General features: G+C 39.2%; 1 protein-coding gene across 2 annotated transcripts in view; it reads left to right on the top strand.

Moving 5' to 3' along the window:
- The first annotated feature begins 8,525 nt into the window (after nt 1-8,525).
- The window catches only part of LOC127622733 (metabotropic glutamate receptor 3-like), a 71,026-nt gene continuing 61,499 nt past the window's right edge, over nt 8,526-18,052 (top strand). For both annotated transcript variants that reach the window (XM_052096791.1, XM_052096790.1), the window contains exon 1: nt 8,526-8,647. The gene's annotated coding sequence lies outside the window, so the exon portion shown is untranslated. The remainder of the gene's footprint in view (nt 8,648-18,052) is intronic.

The raw sequence follows: 18,052 nt of genomic DNA, 5'->3' as shown, positions 1-18,052 counted from the left end.
CACACACAGTACGTGGTTTCCAGCGATACAGATGTTAAACACCCACATTTTCAAATTCACTTCACACCTTAATGGCATCAGAAACAATCCCATAAATAATTAATGGCGAATCAATTATTACATTTTTCCCCAAATGAACATTTTGTATTTTTCATGCATTAAGTGCGGACAAAGGTAGAGCCTCACACACACACACACACACACACACACACACACACACCCACACACACACACACACACACACACACACACACACACACACACACACACACACACACACACACACACACTCAAGAGCAGTGCAAGCACCATCGCTCCGTCCAATTGCAGTCCACTCGAGAGGAACCACAGCTTAAATACTTGCATTTTAATGACACTCAGCAGACCTCGCTGACATCGCGCTCGAGCCAGAATGGAGGGATTAGTGGAGGTGTGTGAGAAGGGAATTGAAAGGAAGGAATCTACCGAGAGAAACTCCAACACAACATACATCTCTCATTCTGGTTTGCAAGGGTCAGGACGTCTCAATAGAGCTAACATAATGAGACAAGACTGCAGCCCTACACACAATAAGCATGACAGATTGTGGATGTTAAATAGGTTACCTAAACAATTACCTACATTGAAATGACCACGGCCTCTTCCAATAGTAATACTCGGATGTTTGTGTGCAGCATGTAAATGATTCGGGTGCATATCTAACATCGATACGCACATCTGCGTTCATTCCACATAGTTGAAACCCCCAGCCATAAACAACCGCAATGATGGCGGCACTATTCTTTTACAGTATGTATCCAATTACCAACACGATCAGATGTGAAGTCGGCATGATGTTTCCGATAGGTACCTTAGGATCAGCGACTGTATGCGGATGCGCTGACATGCGGCACTCTTATCGGACATGTTTGCATTGGTTTCAATGTGTTTACCTTTCCATCTGGCGCAATTGGTGGCGTGTTGCATCAGCTGGTGGGAGACTAGTGGTCAGACAGTAACCACGTTTGAATACATCAATGCATGATTTGGAGGTTTCATTTTTCCCTGGACTGGGAAGAGATATCGGACTGGGATTTTACATAGCAAATGGCCCAAAAGTTGAGCGCAGGGGGTGGGGGGATGGCCAGTTCAATGGACAGTCTGCCCCTGATCGGCCCCAAAGTGAGTCGGCCCACCGGGAAAATGCCCGGTATGCCAGATTACCAGTCCAGCCCTGCCCTCTAGCATTACTTATTACTAATGGATAAGCTAATGTTTGGGTTTGGGGATAGAACCTATAAATACCCTTTTCTCTTCATTGCATAACGTCCTGTAAAGCTGAAAACAACGTGCTTCACTAGTAGCTTTTGGCGACCTCTCCTGGACATAAATGGAGTCACACGTGGCCATATGCCCAACAACACTCACCACTTTGGCCACTGGGGGGCAGTGTTTCGGAATTTTGGTCAACGTATACCGATATTGATGGTCTAATCTTTCTGATTTTACCGTGAGATCAGGCTGCCAATTACCCAGGGTCAGAAATTAATGGCAGCTCAGGGCAAAAATGGCAGAAAAAATTATAAAATCAACCCAGAAATAAAAACTGCATGTCTAAAAACATGCAGTCACAGTCTCTCTTTCTCTCTCTCTCTATCTCTCTCTATCTCTCGTAACATCTGATAAAGATCTTAATATCATATTATAGTCCCAGTTATATATTTGATGACATAATATTTTTAGGTTAAGAGGTAATAAATTCTCAATCTTATTTGAAGTCAAAGCACTTGTTTTAAATGGTAAAAAATCCTGATAAAAGTTACAAAATGCCCCTGAAAACGAAATCCAGTGGCAAAAATTACCCCTTAATTAAAAAAGTGAACACATTATTTTAAGTAAAAAAGATGATAAAACAAATTCTATCTATTTGAAACAAATGCAGAATCATGTTTCTATTCAGAATATGAACGTTTGCCTGGCTTGGCGAAAAATCCTTTAGACTTCCCTTGAAAAAAAGTTCCCTATACATATCTAGGGATCAGGATGCCAAAGAGATTTGGGGATGGTCTCTTTTGACGGGCCGGTAATCAACCATCTTGCAACCGTTTAGTAATGCCCTGGCAACACTCTAGCAACACCCCAGCAACGCCCTTGTAATCACCAAAACACCCCGAGACTGCATAAATATAAACAAGTATTGCAAAACAGTACAACAATCTTATTTACTTACTCATTACTCGTTGTTGTGGAGAATCCAAAGACAGTTTAACCAAATACAACACTGTCTCTGTGGTGCATACAACATTGTAGGGTGGCAGGAGAAGTCATTTATATTTATGAGGAAAGCGAAACCTGATGAGACGTTTCAGTAATATTCATCACTAGGGCGCTAGAGTTATAACCTAACCCTAACCAATCATGTAGCGCATTACTCATAGTGTAAATACAAATGACTCTTTCTCTGCCATCCCACCTTCGGAGATCCGCGAGTGTTGGGTAGTCTCATGTGGTCCTGTGTTGGTCCTTTGTTGTTTTTATGTAGCACCATGGTCCTGCAGGAACGTTGTCTCATTTTGCTGTGTACTGTACTAACTGTATATGGTTGAAACGACAATAAAAACCACTTGACTTGACTTGACTTGACTTGACTTGAGTGGCCAATGGTCCAGAAACGAAACAGCATTGATGTAATGGAGTAAGTAAATGTTCTGCACCTTTATAGCGCTTTTTAACCTTAGTGGTATTCAAAGCGCTTTACACTGCGACTCATTCACACATTCACACACCAATGATGGCAGAGCTGCATGCAAGGCACTAGCCACTAGTTATTGGGGTTCAGTGTCTTGCCCAAGGACACTTCGGCATGTGGAGTCATGTGGGCCGAGAATCGAACGCCAACCCTGCGTTTAGTGACCGACCCGCTCCACCACCTGAGCCACATCGGCACTCCAAGTTGGGGCCTGACTGTCTGTTTGTTCGACCGATGGCAAACCAAGGGTGCATTGTCAATAATATACATTTTGGCAATTTACAATGGACCCATTTCACACTTCCGAGTTTTGGAACGTGGAAGTACAACATTGCAGGGTAAAATTCAATAGCGGTGAATGGGAGTGAATGGAAGACAACGGCAAATAAAGAAATATACATTTATCGATTTACTCCAGTATCAAAAGAAAAACAACACGACTACATTTCCAAAAGTTTTCAAATGAAGAAATAAATAGGAAGTACAGGGATAGTTGTAGGATTACAACAGTCAGAGGAGAGAAGATGCAAAATGTTCTGTCATGTGCTGTATTAGAAGCCTCATCGCATCTGTGGTAAACATTTCTTTTTTTATTTATTTTTACTAATTATGATTTTGCAATAAATAATAATAATAAAATATCTAATATAAAGAGTCTTCCATTTTTATTTTTTTTTTTCTTAAAAATGTTTCTCTCTTCAAAAATGTTTTTTCTCTGTCTATATGTCCTGGTGAAATGTAATTAATGTTAATGCACGAGTCAAGGTGCGTACACACTGCCAGCGACATCGCTCGCGACAGCGACTCAATACCATTCATTTTCAATGCGAGCACAGCGACTTCCGGCGACACGAGCTGTCGCGACCGTTGGCGCTAGATGTGGGCGTGTCCAGCGACGTGACAAAGTTGAGAAAAGTTCAACTCTGGAGCGACTAACGGAAGCGACAGCCAATAGGAGAGACGACGGGAGAGCTCACGTGATCCTTCTGTCTCTCTCTCAGATCCTGCAGTAACGGAAAGATGGATGAAAGGCTAATTCTTGTTGTTAGAAATTTTCCAGTGCTCTATGATATGTCTCTTCCCACGTACAAGGACATTTTTAAGAAAAATACTGCGTGGAAAGGTGTATCTGAGATAGCGGGGATTTTATGGACCGGCATTTGCATTTTCGCCGCAGATAAACAGCCGCTATGGCAAACAGCACGCCTTGTTTCTCATTCATCTTTGATATAAAGCATTTTATGTACTGATTCCATTTATATTTAGTCTTTTCCCTCCAAAATGTTTGTTTTTAGTGGCAAGAAAAGAGATTCGCTGTCAACAGCAATGAAGTGGCATCCGTGAATGTCATTTATAAACGTTACTAGGCAACCAGTAGTGGGAACACCCACTAGCGACTTCACCGCCAGCCACTGGCGACCTGCAGCGACAAAGTCACTGGCAGTGTGTACGCAGCTTCAGTCGACTAAATGCACACTCAACCGGACGACTGCAATGGAGATATAATGGAAAATACATTCAGAGATTGAAAGAGACTTTTAAGAAACAACGTTTTTAAATATAATTGTATCACATTAACACATTTTCCGCCCAGTTCATCAAAATGAAATGTTTAAGGTGAAATAATTAAGAGAAAGCATTAAAAGCATGAGATTACATGTTTGCACCTGCGGCCAATGTTGGTGCCGCATTCCTTTTTTTGAAGAGAGAAAAAAATAAAATTTAAGAGAAAACAATTTTGGAAAGTCAAACAAATTTGAAGAGAGAAAAAAAAATTTAAGAGAGAAAAAAAAAATTTAAGAGAAAAGAAAAAAAAATTATTTTGAAGAGAAAAACAAATGTAAGACTTACCCTGCGCTCAGACCAGAAGCCCCACCTTCAACGCTCGAGGACGCTCGTGGACGCTCTGACGTAGTTGAAATAGGCGGCAACGTTTGTTCAGAATGCTTTGTTTTGTGAACTATATTTAAAGGGGCCGCAATTTAAACATCCAGACATGTCGACCGTTTACTTTTTGCCGACCGATCACAAGTAGCGTATATCCTCATGAACTCTTTAATATGTGAAAATAAGAACTCGATCGATGGCAGAAAGTAATTAAAATTATAGTTGTTTGTTATCAAAATAAAATACATTTGTAATAAAAACTGTGGTCTTGGTCATATATTACAGGGAAACCCGTCACGGCAATAATTCGTTTCTCTTCCATTTTATCTTCGGAACGAATGTTTGGTGGGAACCAAAGTTTACACGGTTGTGTTGTCTAGACTTCGCTAGAGCGGAGCACTTCTATATTCCAGTAGGATGCCGCCGAACCGCGTCACAGCTCATTACCATAATGTTGACTGCACTTGAACTTTCATCTGACGCCCACACCGCCCAAGACTCGCCGCGCCGCTTCTCGCCGCCGAGAGACGCTGGCTGTCATTGAAAATGAATGACTTCCGGTCGATTTGACGCTCTCGCCGCCTCTGGTGTGAACGCACGGTTAGGCTCAGGAAGGAACTGATTCAATTCATTTTTTTCACCATTTTTTAATAAAAAATGTTTCACCTTGCGGTTCAGTGCTTCCATAAAGAAACGTGTCATCACTAGAGGTGTAAATCATCGATTCTCTTGGCCTGCATCCGATATATGCTGATACATCAAAGTCTGCCGCGTTACGATTTCGATTCGATTCAGGGCAATGCGATATTCCGATATTATGTGCCTATTTTACACAATCAATAAAAAAAAATGTTTGCCTTTAAATGCAACCAAAATATATTTTGTATATTCTATTGAGCTCTCTGAAAAGTGCAAATGTAGTATCCACATTGGGACATCCACAACAAAATAAGGTACTTCTGATGTTGAAAAGAATTATACAGATAATAATAATAATAATATACAAAGAAGTGATCCTTTGAAAGTATTTGTTAATTGTAATTTGTTCCAATTGAAAGTACTTCAGGTACTTCCATGACTTGTTTCCAACTCTCCGTGCTCTCCGCGGTTTTCTTGGCTACAACTTCCACAGATGTATTGAACAATTGTGTTCCAGTTAACTGGGATAAATGTTAGTAAGGGTGTTGATGTGTCGATGAGTAAAGTCTTATAACTGATGCTGGAGCTGAGCAGGTGTTCCTCTTTCCCTCATTAGTGCTGTTCAGAATGTCCACGTTGTCAAAACGTTTCACATGATGGTTGAACTTCTTCATGGTACTTTTCAATGGCAGATTCTCATGTAAAATTCAAATGGGTTGCATGCACAAGGAAGCCCGAATTAATCCCACATGTGAGCCGCTCTGCATTTGTCATGAGAGCTCGGATAGCAGAGCACAATTCGGCTATTAATGTGCACATCCTTGGCCCACATTAAAAGCGTATTTAGCACTCAAAAATTGAAATGAATGTAAAAGGGTTGCTTCATCGCCTGAAGGAAATGCATACGGATGTGGCTGACATGAGCAGTGGCGGAGCTGGGGGGTGTCCAGGGGTGGCCGTGGCTACCATGGACCGAAGCCTGGCCACCCCATTGGCCACCCCACTCACTATTGCTGTTTTAGTCATTTTTTGGCACAATTTAGTTCTTTAGAGGTGAAATCATCTCTGTACAAATGCACAAACACCAAGGTCGCCGCACCTCTCCGTCCCGGGTGTCAGTGTATCCACCCTTGGCTACACCACTGCCTTAAACTATGACCCGAACAAAGGCCTTTTGTATTCTTGAACTGAACCGCACATACAGTGGGTACGGAAAGTATTCAGACCCCCTTAAATTTTTCACTCTTTGTTATATTGCAGCCATTTGCTAAAATCATTTAAGTTCATTTTTTTCCTCATTATTGTACACACAGCACCCCATATTGACAGAAAAACACAGAATTGTTGACATTTTTGCACATTTATTAAAAAGAAAAACTGAAATATCACATGGTCCTAAGTATTCAGACCCTTTGTTCAGTATTTAGTAGAAGCACCCTTTTGATCTAATACAGCCATGAGTCTTTTTGGGAAAGATGCAACAAGTTTTTCACATCTGGATTTGGGTATCCTCTGCCATTCCTCCTTGCAGATCCTCTCCAGTTCTGTCAGGTTGGATGGTAAACGTTGGTGGACAGCCATTTTCAGGTCTCTCCAGAGATGCTCAATTGGGTTTAAGTCAGGGCTCTGGCTGGGCCATTCAAGAACAGTCACGGAGTTGCTGTGAAGCCACTCCTTCGTTATTTTAGCGGTGTGCTTAGGGTCATTGTCTTGTTGGAAGGTGAACCTTCGGCCCGGTCTGAGGTCCAGAGCACTCTGGGGAAGGTTTTCGTCCAGGATATCCCTGTACTTGGCCACATTTATCTTTCCCTCGATTGCAACCAGTCGTCCTGTCCCTGCAGCTGAAAAACACCCCCACAGCATGATGCTGCCACCACCATGCTTCACTGTTGAGACTGTATTGGACAGGTGATGAGCAATGCCTGGTTTTCTCCACACATACCGCTTAGAATTAAGGCCAAAAAGTTCTATCTTGGTCTCATCAGACCAGAGAATCTTATTTATCACCATCTTGGAGTCCTTCAGGTGTTTTTAGAAAACTCCATGCGGGCTTTCATGTGTCTTGCACTGAGGAGAGGCTTCCATCGGGCCACTCTGCCATAAAGCCCCGACTGGTGGATGGCTGCAGTGATGGTTGACTTACTACAACTTTCTCCCATCTCCCGACTGCATCTCTGGAGCTCAGCCACAGTGATCTTTGGGTTCTTCTTTACCTCCCTCACCAAGGCTCTTCTCCCCGATAGCTCTGTTTGGCCGGACGGCCAGCTCTAGGAAGGGTTCTGGTCATCCCAAACGTCTTCCATTTAAGGATTATGGAGGCCACTGTGCTCTTATGAACCTTAAGGGCAGCAGAAATTATTTTGTAACCTTGGCCAGATCTGTGCCTTGCCACAATTCTGTCTCTGAGCTCTTCAGGCAGTTCCTTTGACCTCATGATTCTCATTTGCTCTGACATGCACTGTGAGCTGTAAGGTCTTATATAGACAGGTGTGTGGCTTTCCTAATCAAGTCCAATCAGTATAATCAAACACAGCTGGACTCAATTGAAGGTGTAGAACCATCTCAAGGATGATCAGAAGAAATGGACAGCACCTGAGTTAAATATATGAGTGTCACAGCAAAGGGTCTGAATACTTAGGACCATGTGATATTTCAGTTTTTCTTTTTAATAAATGTGCAAAAATGTCAACAATTCTGTGTTTTTCTGTCAATATGGGGTGCTGTGTGTACAATAATAAGGAAAAAAATTAACTTAAATGATTTTAGCAAATGGCTACAATATAACAAAGAGTGAAAAAATTTAAGGGGGTCTGAATACTTTCCGTACCCACTGTATATATTTATTCTGAAGTTTGATGTTTGTATCTGTGTGCTAATATAGAGCAACTGATGTCCAATTATGACCCGAATGATGTCTGTGGTGATTTGACAGCGGACAGAATCACACTGTGCACTATGCTGTTAAATGCATGATGTAGGTGGCTGATCCTCATCTGATTGAGCATGCACGTCGTGTTAATTGTTTAAAGGTGAGTTTTCTCTCTTTGGCCAATAAAAAATGCATCCTTGTTGTTGCTAGGAGACAGAAGCATCCTGAGGCGAGGCAGCATCCCGAACGCCCGACGTGCATGATTTCTACTACAGCAACGGCTCTCTCTCTCTCTCTCTCTCTCTCTCTCTCTCTCTCTCTCTCTCTCTCTCTCTCTCTCTCTCCCTCTCTCTGTCTCTCTCTCTCTCTCTCTCTCTCTCTCTCTCTCTCTCTCTGTTCTTGTCAGCCTCACTGCTGCGCTTCTCGCGTGCGGACCAGCACAAACGGAGTTAAAGAACAGTTTAAAATAACGCAAAGAAGAGGGAAAATGCGAGAGATGCCATCAAAAGGAATATCTAACTGAGGTAACGCAATGGGAATTTTTCCACGTAGAATTTTAAATGAGGTTATTGTATCACGCTGCAGATGAGAGATGGGTGAATGCTGAAGAAAAGAAGAAAAAAAACGAGTGATGCTTTAGATGATCCGAAGCGCAGAGTTTGGGAATGTCGTGTCGCACTCGTACGGATATGTGCGTACAACTTGATGGGAACATTTGCAAATGTTTTGAATTTAAATATCGGATTTTAAACGTTCCTGAATTTGACAATAACACTTCCTAATACCAGGATTGCCTGAGAAAACTTTGCGTTGCGTGCGTATCTCCCCAAAGCGCGACGCAAGCGTGTCTTTACGCGCGAGATGCGTCGGACACAAACGCCTTAGCGCGGAAAAGTACAATTCGCTGGTCTGTTTTACTAAACTTAAACACTTCTAAGTGATTTCAAACTATCTGGGTGAAATGCACAGTGTAGATATGCGTTTATTTTTGCATGCATACAATGAAAACCTCTTGGAAAATATTTGCTAACCTTTTGTCGGACCATTTGGGTATTATATTTACTCTTGTAGAAACATTTGTTTACATGTTATGAACAATCTGGCTGTTTAGGAACTCTGAAAAAGTGATGGTGTTGCTTAGAGGTCAAAGGTTTCGACCCATACAGAAATCCGATACATGCATTATATTTGCAAACCTGAAATATATGTTAATGTATTTCACTGATATACAGACACACGTGTACATATATGCAGCTTTCAAAGTACTGCAGAAATGGCTGTTTGCATTTATGCCTTACATATATTTTCCCAAATAATAGTGGAATGTGAAAATGTGCATGCTCAAATATATTAACCATCATTTATATGTAGCCTAACGCATGTTCATATATTTGAATCTGAACTATGATCATTGATCAAGCAGACACTTAAGCACAAGTTACAATAAGTGTAATGTAAGTCATTTGGATAAAAAGCATCAACTAATGGAGCAATTTGTAATAAGTCTTATTCAGTGCACATCTCTTGCAGTCAGCCTCAGCACCGGTGTGGTTGCCTTTGGTTTAGACTTCACCTGTATCTGTAAGAAAACCAGAGAGAACGATGAGGACGATTCATAATTTATTGTGCCGGGGGTCTGCGCTGAATTTTAATATCTGTGTTGCGTTATGTTGAAGCAATGATTGTTATATATAGTGAGATGTGAGGTTGTAAAGCGTAATGATGTTCTGAGGCATGGCTTTGACTCGTTTAGAATGTTGATTAGCAAAAGTGGGTAACCTGGAGAACATCCCGGAACATGAGACACATGTGGAGAGACCACAGTCCTTTCGTGTTGGGTTGCAGTTAGAGAATGCATCAATAAAGGTGTATAAATCTAATGATATGCACTTGATGTGTTTATGTCATGCATATACGTTTCTAGAAGCCTGATTTCAAATATTGGCTGTGTGCATTCTAAAAACTATTTTGCATGTGTTATATTTCAGATGGTACTTACAGGGTTTCCCATCTTTGCATAACAAAAGATATTCTGGTTTGAAGGTACGTTTGAAAATCAGATGTGTGCATGCATTGTGTGTGAATGTGGGTGGGTGCTTTGTGTTCAGAAATCAGTGTTATTGGACTGGAGGAGTTGGCCTTGAATATGCTGTATTGAATTGCTTGAGTGTGTGTGTGTGTGTGTGTGTGTGTGTGTGTGTGTGTGTGTGTGTGTGTGTGTGTGTGTGTGTGTAAAGAGTCTTTTTGCATTGCATATGTTTTATGACAGCAATATGCAGCGCTGCTGGAATTTACAGCTTATAATAAAACTGCACATGTTCATGTGTGCACATAATAGTGATTGCCAATTAGTATGCTTCAAAGTTGTTCTTTTGGGATTTGAGAGTTTATGCATGTGTGCACAGACGAGCTTCTTTCCGTTAGCGTGTTTGTGCATTTGGCCGCTTTGTAGACGTGTGCTTAGACATTTATCTCTGTGTTTGTGGGAGAGTTTGAATTAGGAAGCTGCAGTGGATGGCCAGAATTGCATTGATGGTGCTACATTTATGGACTATGATGTGGTGTTGTGCTATAATAATTAGCCTTTCAATAGTGTGGTCTGCTCAGCGCATGTAAATAAGTTGCAGTGCTCTAACTAGACTCGCACATATGCTGCCCATCCGTCAATATGATGAGCACTAATTGAGAATGGAAATCTCGCTATATTACAAAGACATCAGTGCAAATTAGAAATCACTTCTAAATGATGACCAGATACAGAATTCTTCATCACCTAAAGCAGCGGCTCTCAGCTGGCTTTATTTCAGGACCCAGAATTTAAATCAAATATCAATTTGCAGTCTTATACAGTGCCAAATTTGTACAAAAGGAAACCAAATGTTCTCCAAGTTAATAATGGACATTTTGGAAATATTGTGTTTGTTTATACAGTACATGTTGCAAGTAAACCTGTATTTAATGTCGTCTAGGTCATATTTTCTTTTATCTTCTTTTTGTTTTGTTCATAGTTTTGAAGGATGAGGTCATGCCACACAATGTCCATATTGGCATCTGCATAATTTGTCTATTTTCCATCATGTTACAGATGAATGCAGACACAGCCTTCGACTTAAACAACTAAATATTTGAAAAGCGTTATCTGCTCATTTATGAAAAGTTGATAAGCCACTTTATGTGGTGGCCCTTAGAGGACATGGAGGGAATTTATTTCTGAAATAGTTTTGCATTTCCTCACAATACATTTTACGTTCCTACTCAATAGTTTGTGTTCCTTTGTAATAGTTTACGTTCCTACACAATAGTTTGTGTTCCTTTGTAATAGTTTGCGTTCCTACACAATAGTTTGTGTTACTTTGTAATAGTTTGCGTTCCTTTGTAATAGTTTGCGTTCCTACACAATAGTTTGTGTTCCTTTGTAATAGTTTGCGTTCCTACACAATAGTTTGCGTTCCTTTGTAATAGTTTGCGTTCCTACACAATAGTTTGTGTTACTTTGTAATAGTTTGCGTTCCTTTGTAATAGTTTGCGTTCCTACACAATAGTTTGTGTTCCTTTGTAATAGTTTGCATTCCTACACAATAGTTTGTGTTCCTACACAATAGTTTGTGTTCCTTTGTAATAGTTTGCATTCCTACACAATAGTTTGTGTTCCTTTGTAATAGTTTGCATTCCTACACAATAGTTTGTGTTCCTACACAATAGTTTGTGTTCCTTTGTAATAGTTTGCGTTCCTACACAATAGTTTGCGTTCCTTTGTAATAGTTTGCGTTCCTACACAATAGTTTGTGTTACTTTGTAATAGTTTGCGTTCCTTTGTAATAGTTTACGTTCCTACACAATAGTTTGTGTTCCTTTGTAATAGTTTGCATTCCTACACAATAGTTTGTGTTCCTACACAATAGTTTGTGTTCCTTTGTAATAGTTTGCATTCCTTTGTAATAGTTTGCGTTCCTACACAATAGTTTGTGTTACTTTGTAATAGTTTGTGTTCCTTTGTAATAGTTTGCGTTCCTACACAATAGTTTGCGTTCCTTTGTAATAGTTTGCATTCCTACACAATAGTTTGTGTTCCTTTGTAATAGTTTGTGTTCCTACACAATAGTTTGTGTTACTTTGTAATAGTTTGCGTTCCTACACAATAGTTTGTGTTCCTACACAATAGTTTGCGTTCCTTTGTAATAGTTTGCGTTCCTACACAATAGTTTGTGTTCTTTTGTAATAGTTTGCATTCCTACACAATAGTTTGTGTTCCTACACAATAGTTTGTGTTCCTTTGTAATAGTTTGCATTCCTTTGTAATAGTTTGCGTTCCTTTGTAATAGTTTGCATTCCTACACAATAGTTTGTGTTCCTTTGTAATAGTTTGCGTTCCTACACAATAGTTTGTGTTACTTTGTAATAGTTTGCGTTCCTACACAATAGTTTGCGTTCCTACACAATAGTTTGTGTTCCTTTGTAATAGTTTGCGTTCCTACACAATAGTTTGTGTTCTTTTGTAATAGTTTGCATTCCTACACAATAGTTTGTGTTCCTACACAATAGTTTGCGTTCCTTTGTAATAGTTTGCGTTCCTACACAATAGTTTGTGTTCCTTTGTAATAGTTTGCGTTCCTACACAATAGTTTGTGTTCCTTTGTAATAGTTTGCATTCCTTTGTAATAGTTTGCGTTCCTTTGTAATAGTTTGCATTCCTACACAATAGTTTGTGTTCCTTTGTAATAGTTTATGTTCCTACACAATAGTTTGTGTTCCTTTGTAATAGTTTGCATTCCTTTGTAATAGTTTGTGTTCCTTTGTAATAGTTTGCATTCCTACACAATAGTTTGTGTTCCTTTGTAATAGTTTGCGTTCCTACACAATAGTTTGTGTTCCTTTGTAATAGTTTGCATTCCTACACAATAGTTTGTGTTCCTTTGTAATAGTTTGCATTCCTACACAATAGTTTGTGTTTCTTTGTAATAGTTTGCATTCCTACACAATAGTTCGTTTTCCTTTGAAATAGTTTGTGTTCCTTTGTAATAGTTTACGTTCCTACACAATAGTTTGTGTTCCTTTGCAATAGTTTGCGTTCCTACACAATAGTTTGTGTTCCTTTGCAATAGTTTGCGTTCCTATACAATAGTTTGTGTTCCTTTGTAATAGTTTGTGTTCCTTTGCAATTGTTTGTGTTCCTACACAATATTTTTTGTTCCTTTGCAATAGTTTGCGTTCCTACACAATAGTTTGTGTTCCTTTTAATAGTTTGTGTTCCTACACAATAGTTTGTGTTCCTTTGTAATAGTTTCCATTCCTACACAATAGTTTGTGTTCCTTTGTAATAGTTTGCGTTCCTACACAATAGTTTGTGTTCCTTTGTAATAGTTTGCGTTCCTATACAATAGTTTCCATTCCTACACAATAGTTTGTGTTCCTTTGTAATAGTTTGCGTTCCTACACAATAGTTTGTGTTCCTTTGTAATAGTTTGCATTCCTACACAGTAGTTTGTGTTCCTTTGTAATAGTTTGCATTCCTACACAATAGTTTGTGTTCCTTTGTAATAGTTTGTGTTCCTACACAATAGTTTGTGTTCCTTTGTAATAGTTTGCATTCCTACACAATAGTTTGTGTTCCTTTGTAATAGTTTGCATTCCTACACAATAGTTTGTGTTCCTTTGTAATAGTTTGCATTCCTACACAATAGTTTGCATTCCTTTGTAATAGTTTGTGTTCCTACACAATAGTTTGTGTTCCTTTGTAATAGTTTGCATTCCTACACAATAGTTTGTGTTCCTCCACAATAGTTTGCATTCCTTTGTAATAGTTTGCGTTCCTACACAATAGTTTGCATTCCTTTGTAATAGTTTGCGTTCCTACACAATAGTTTGTGTTCCTTTGTAATAGTTTGCATTCCTACACAATAGTTTGTGTTCCTTTGTAATAGTTTGCATTCCTACACAATAGTTTGTGTTCCTTTGTAATAGTTTGCATTCCTACACAATAGTTTGTGTTCCTACACAATAGTTTGTGTTTCTTTGTAATAGTTTGCGTTCCTACACAATAGTTTGCGTTCCTTTGTAATAGTTTGCGTTCCTACACAATAGTTTGTGTTCCTACACAATAGTTTGTGTTCCTTTGTAATAGTTTGCATTCCTACACAATAGTTTGCATTCCTTTGCAATAGTTTGCGTTCCTACACAATAGTTTGCGTTCCTTTGCAATAGTTTGTGTTTCTTTGCAATAGTTTGCGTTCCTTTGAAATAGTTTGCGTTCTTACACAATAGTTTGTTTTCTTACACAATAGTTTGCTTTTCTACACAATAGTTTGTTCCTACACAATAGTTTGCTTTCCTACACAATAGTTTGCTTTCCTTTGTAATAGTTTGAGTTCCTACACAATAGTTTGTGTTCCTTTGTAATAGTTTGCGTTCCTACACAATAGTTTGCGTTCCTTTGCAATAGTTTGTGTTTCTTTGCAATAGTTTGCGTTCCTTTGAAATAGTTTGCGTTCTTACACAATAGTTTGTTTTCTTACACAATAGTTTGCTTTTCTACACAATAGTTTGTTCCTACACAATAGTTTGCTTTCCTTTGTAATAGTTTGAGTTCCTACACAATAGTTTGTGTTCCTTTGTAATAGTTTGCGTTCCTACACAATAGTTTGCGTTCCTTTGTAATAGTTTGCATTCCTACACAATAGTTTGTGTTCCTTTGTAATAGTTTGTGTTCCTACACAATAGTTTGTGTTCCTTTGTAATAGTTTGCGTTCCTACACAATAGTTTTTGTTCCTTTGTAATAGTTTGCGTTCCTACACAATAGTTTGTGTTCCTTTGCAATAGTTTGCGTTCCTACACAATAGTTTGTGTTCCTTTGCAATAGTTTGCGTTCCTATACAATAGTTTGTGTTCCTTTGTAATAGTTTGTGTTCCTTTGCAATTGTTTGCGTTCCTACACAATATTTTTTGTTTCTTTGCAATAGTTTGCGTTCCTACACAATAGTTTGCGTTCCTTTTTAATAGTTTGCATTCCTACACAATAGTTTGCGTTCCTTTGCAATAGTTTGCGTTCCTACACAATAGTTTGCGTTCCTTTGCAATAGTTTGTGTTCCTATACAATAGTTTGTGTTCCTTTGTAATAGTTTGTGTTCTTTTGCAATTGTTTGCGTTCCTACACAATATTTTTTGTTTCTTTGCAATAGTTTGCGTTCCTACACAATAGTTTGCGTTCCTTTTTAATAGTTTGTGTTCCTATACAATAGTTTGTGTTCCTTTGTAATAGTTTGTGTTCCTACACAATAGTTTGCGTTCCTTTTTAATAGTTTGTGTTCCTACACAATAGTTTGTGTTCCTACACAATAGTTTGTGTTCCTTTGTAATAGTTTGCATTCCTACACAATAGTTTGCGTTACTTTGCAATAGTTTGCGTTCCTACACAATAGTTTGCGTTCCTTTGCAATAGTTTGCGTTCCTTTGAAATAGTTTGCTTCTTACACAATAGTTTGTGTTCTTACACAATAGTTTGCTTTCCTACACAATAGTTTGTTCCTACACAATAGTTTGCTTTCCTACACAATAGTTTGCTTTCCTACACAATAGTTTGTTCCTACACAATAGTTTGCTTTCCTACACAATAGTTTGTTTCTACACAATAGTTTGTTCCTACACAATAGTTTGCTTTCCTACACAATAGTTTGTTCCTACACAATAGTTTGCTTTCCTACACAATAGTTTGTTCCTACACAATAGTTTGCTTTCCTACACAATAGTTTGTTCCTACACAATAGTTTGCTTTCCTACACAATAGTTTGCTTTCCTACACAATAGTTTGTTTCTACACAATAGTTTGCTTTCCTACACAATAGTTTGTTCCTACACAATAGTTTGCTTTCCTACACAATAGTTTGTTCCTACACAATAGTTTGCTTTTCTACACAATAGTTTGTTCCTACACAATAGTTTGTTCCTACACAATAGTTTGCTTTCCTACACAATAGTTTGTTCCTACACAATAGTTTGCTTTCCTACACAATAGTTTGTTCCTACACAATAGTTTGTTCCTACACAATAGTTTGCTTTTCTACACAATAGTTTGTTCCTACACAATAGTTTGCTTTCCTACACAATAGTTTATTCCAAACAAAGCCATCCACACTATAAAGATAGAAATTCACTAAAATATTAGAAACATTAAACGTTTTCCAAAGTCTAAGTAGGAGTTTGACTAATGGAAAGAACAAGTGCCCACATGTTGCATATTCTTTGCAATGGTCATTAAATCTTTTAAACTTTAATATTACACAATATTAATCTGCTGGTAGACTGTGACTTTCCGATTTCCTACAGCAACTGCAAAGCTGCGTTTAAGATTTGCGTCAGAGGGTCAACGGCGCTTTGTACTCCACGCTTGAAGACAAAAACACCTCATTCTGCGTTTTGGAGATAGTTAAGACTTGACGTGCTTCTTTGGGAATTAAAATGCACCTGACATCGGTCCCATCGAGGGATTTTGTACATCAAATAGCATTAAGAGTTCCATCATTTCAAGGAAGAGCTGTTGTTTGTGTTCGTGGTGTGAAAATTCTAGAAAAATTACAATAAAAATTCTATCATTATTTACACACTTTAATGTCGTTCAAAATGTGCATGACTTTCTGCGAGTAAAGATGTTGACTATCACACCTAGAGTCATGAGTTTGAATCCAGGGCGTGCTGAGAGACTCCAGTCAGGTCTCCTAAGCAACCAAATCGGCGCGGTTGCTAGGGAGGGTAGAGTCACATGGGGTAACCTCCTCGTGGTCGCTATAATGTGGTTCTCGCTCTCGGTGGGGCGTGTGGTGAGTTGTGCGTGGATGCCACGGTGGTGAAGCCTCGCCTACGTCTCCACGGTAACGCGCTCAACAAGTCACGTTATAAGATGCGTGGATTGGCAGTCTCAGACACGGAGCCAGCTGAGATTCGTCCTCCGCCACCCGGATTGAGGCGAGTCACTATGCCACCACGAGGACTTGTGCATTCCAAATTGGAGGGAAAAAGGGAACAAACAAAAAAAAGAGAAAATAATTGTCATATGGGTTTGGAATGACATGAGGGTAAGTAAATAATGACATAAATTTCATTTTTGAGAAGCAATGGCTTTTTTCTTTGAACACATCCACATGTGACTGTGAACAATCATAATACGCAACAAATGGCATTACAAGTCCAAGCCCAACAAATACGTGCAGTAACCCCCTGTGAACACGGCTCATGTATTTGTGTGCACAATGATGCAGATGCTGTTTACCTCCATAAGCATTAAAGCATTGTGAGTGCGTATATTTTTCATCCTCCTACGCATGTGTTCTCTCCGCTAGGAAGTCTAGCTTTGTAGGACTGCGATGAAGCCCATGGGTGCGACGCTTTGTTCGAAATTCTGCTTTAGTAAGAGACTCCAAGGCCCCATCAAGCTTTCAGAAGCCTTGCCTTCATATTCATTAATATGGAAAGGGCATGCAGCTGAAAACTAAAGATGCCACCACTGTGCCGTAATGTGTAACTTATTACATATGCAGTGCAGGTGTGATGCTCGTGTGGTACGGTTGATTCTTATCATTATGCATTCCATATTTCCAGTGGAGAGATCATTGTGGTCTCTAAAAGTGTAGATTTAGAATGGTCATAATGAGAAAAACTAACGTATTGAAATGCATCACGCAGAGGCAGCCGGAATGTGACTTTTTTAGCCTCTTCAGACTGCCTTGAAAACAGCAATTCTGTTGCATAAGTCATGCATCAAATCAATGAAGAGATGTTGGAGTGTGTGTGTGTGTGTGTGTGTGTGTGTGTGTGTGTGTGTGTGTGTGTGTGTGTGTGTGTGTGTGTGCGTGCAGAGTGAAAGAGAGAGAGATATGCAAAGAGTTCAGCAAATCCATTTCTGAGCAGAAAGAACAGCTTTGTTGTTTTTTTGTTTTT

The sequence above is a fragment of the Xyrauchen texanus genome, chromosome 29, assembly GCF_025860055.1.
Source record: "Xyrauchen texanus isolate HMW12.3.18 chromosome 29, RBS_HiC_50CHRs, whole genome shotgun sequence".
Lineage (NCBI taxonomy): Eukaryota > Metazoa > Chordata > Actinopteri > Cypriniformes > Catostomidae > Xyrauchen > Xyrauchen texanus.
Note: the sequence above shows the minus strand (reverse complement) of the source record. Positions and strands in the feature narration are given on the sequence as shown.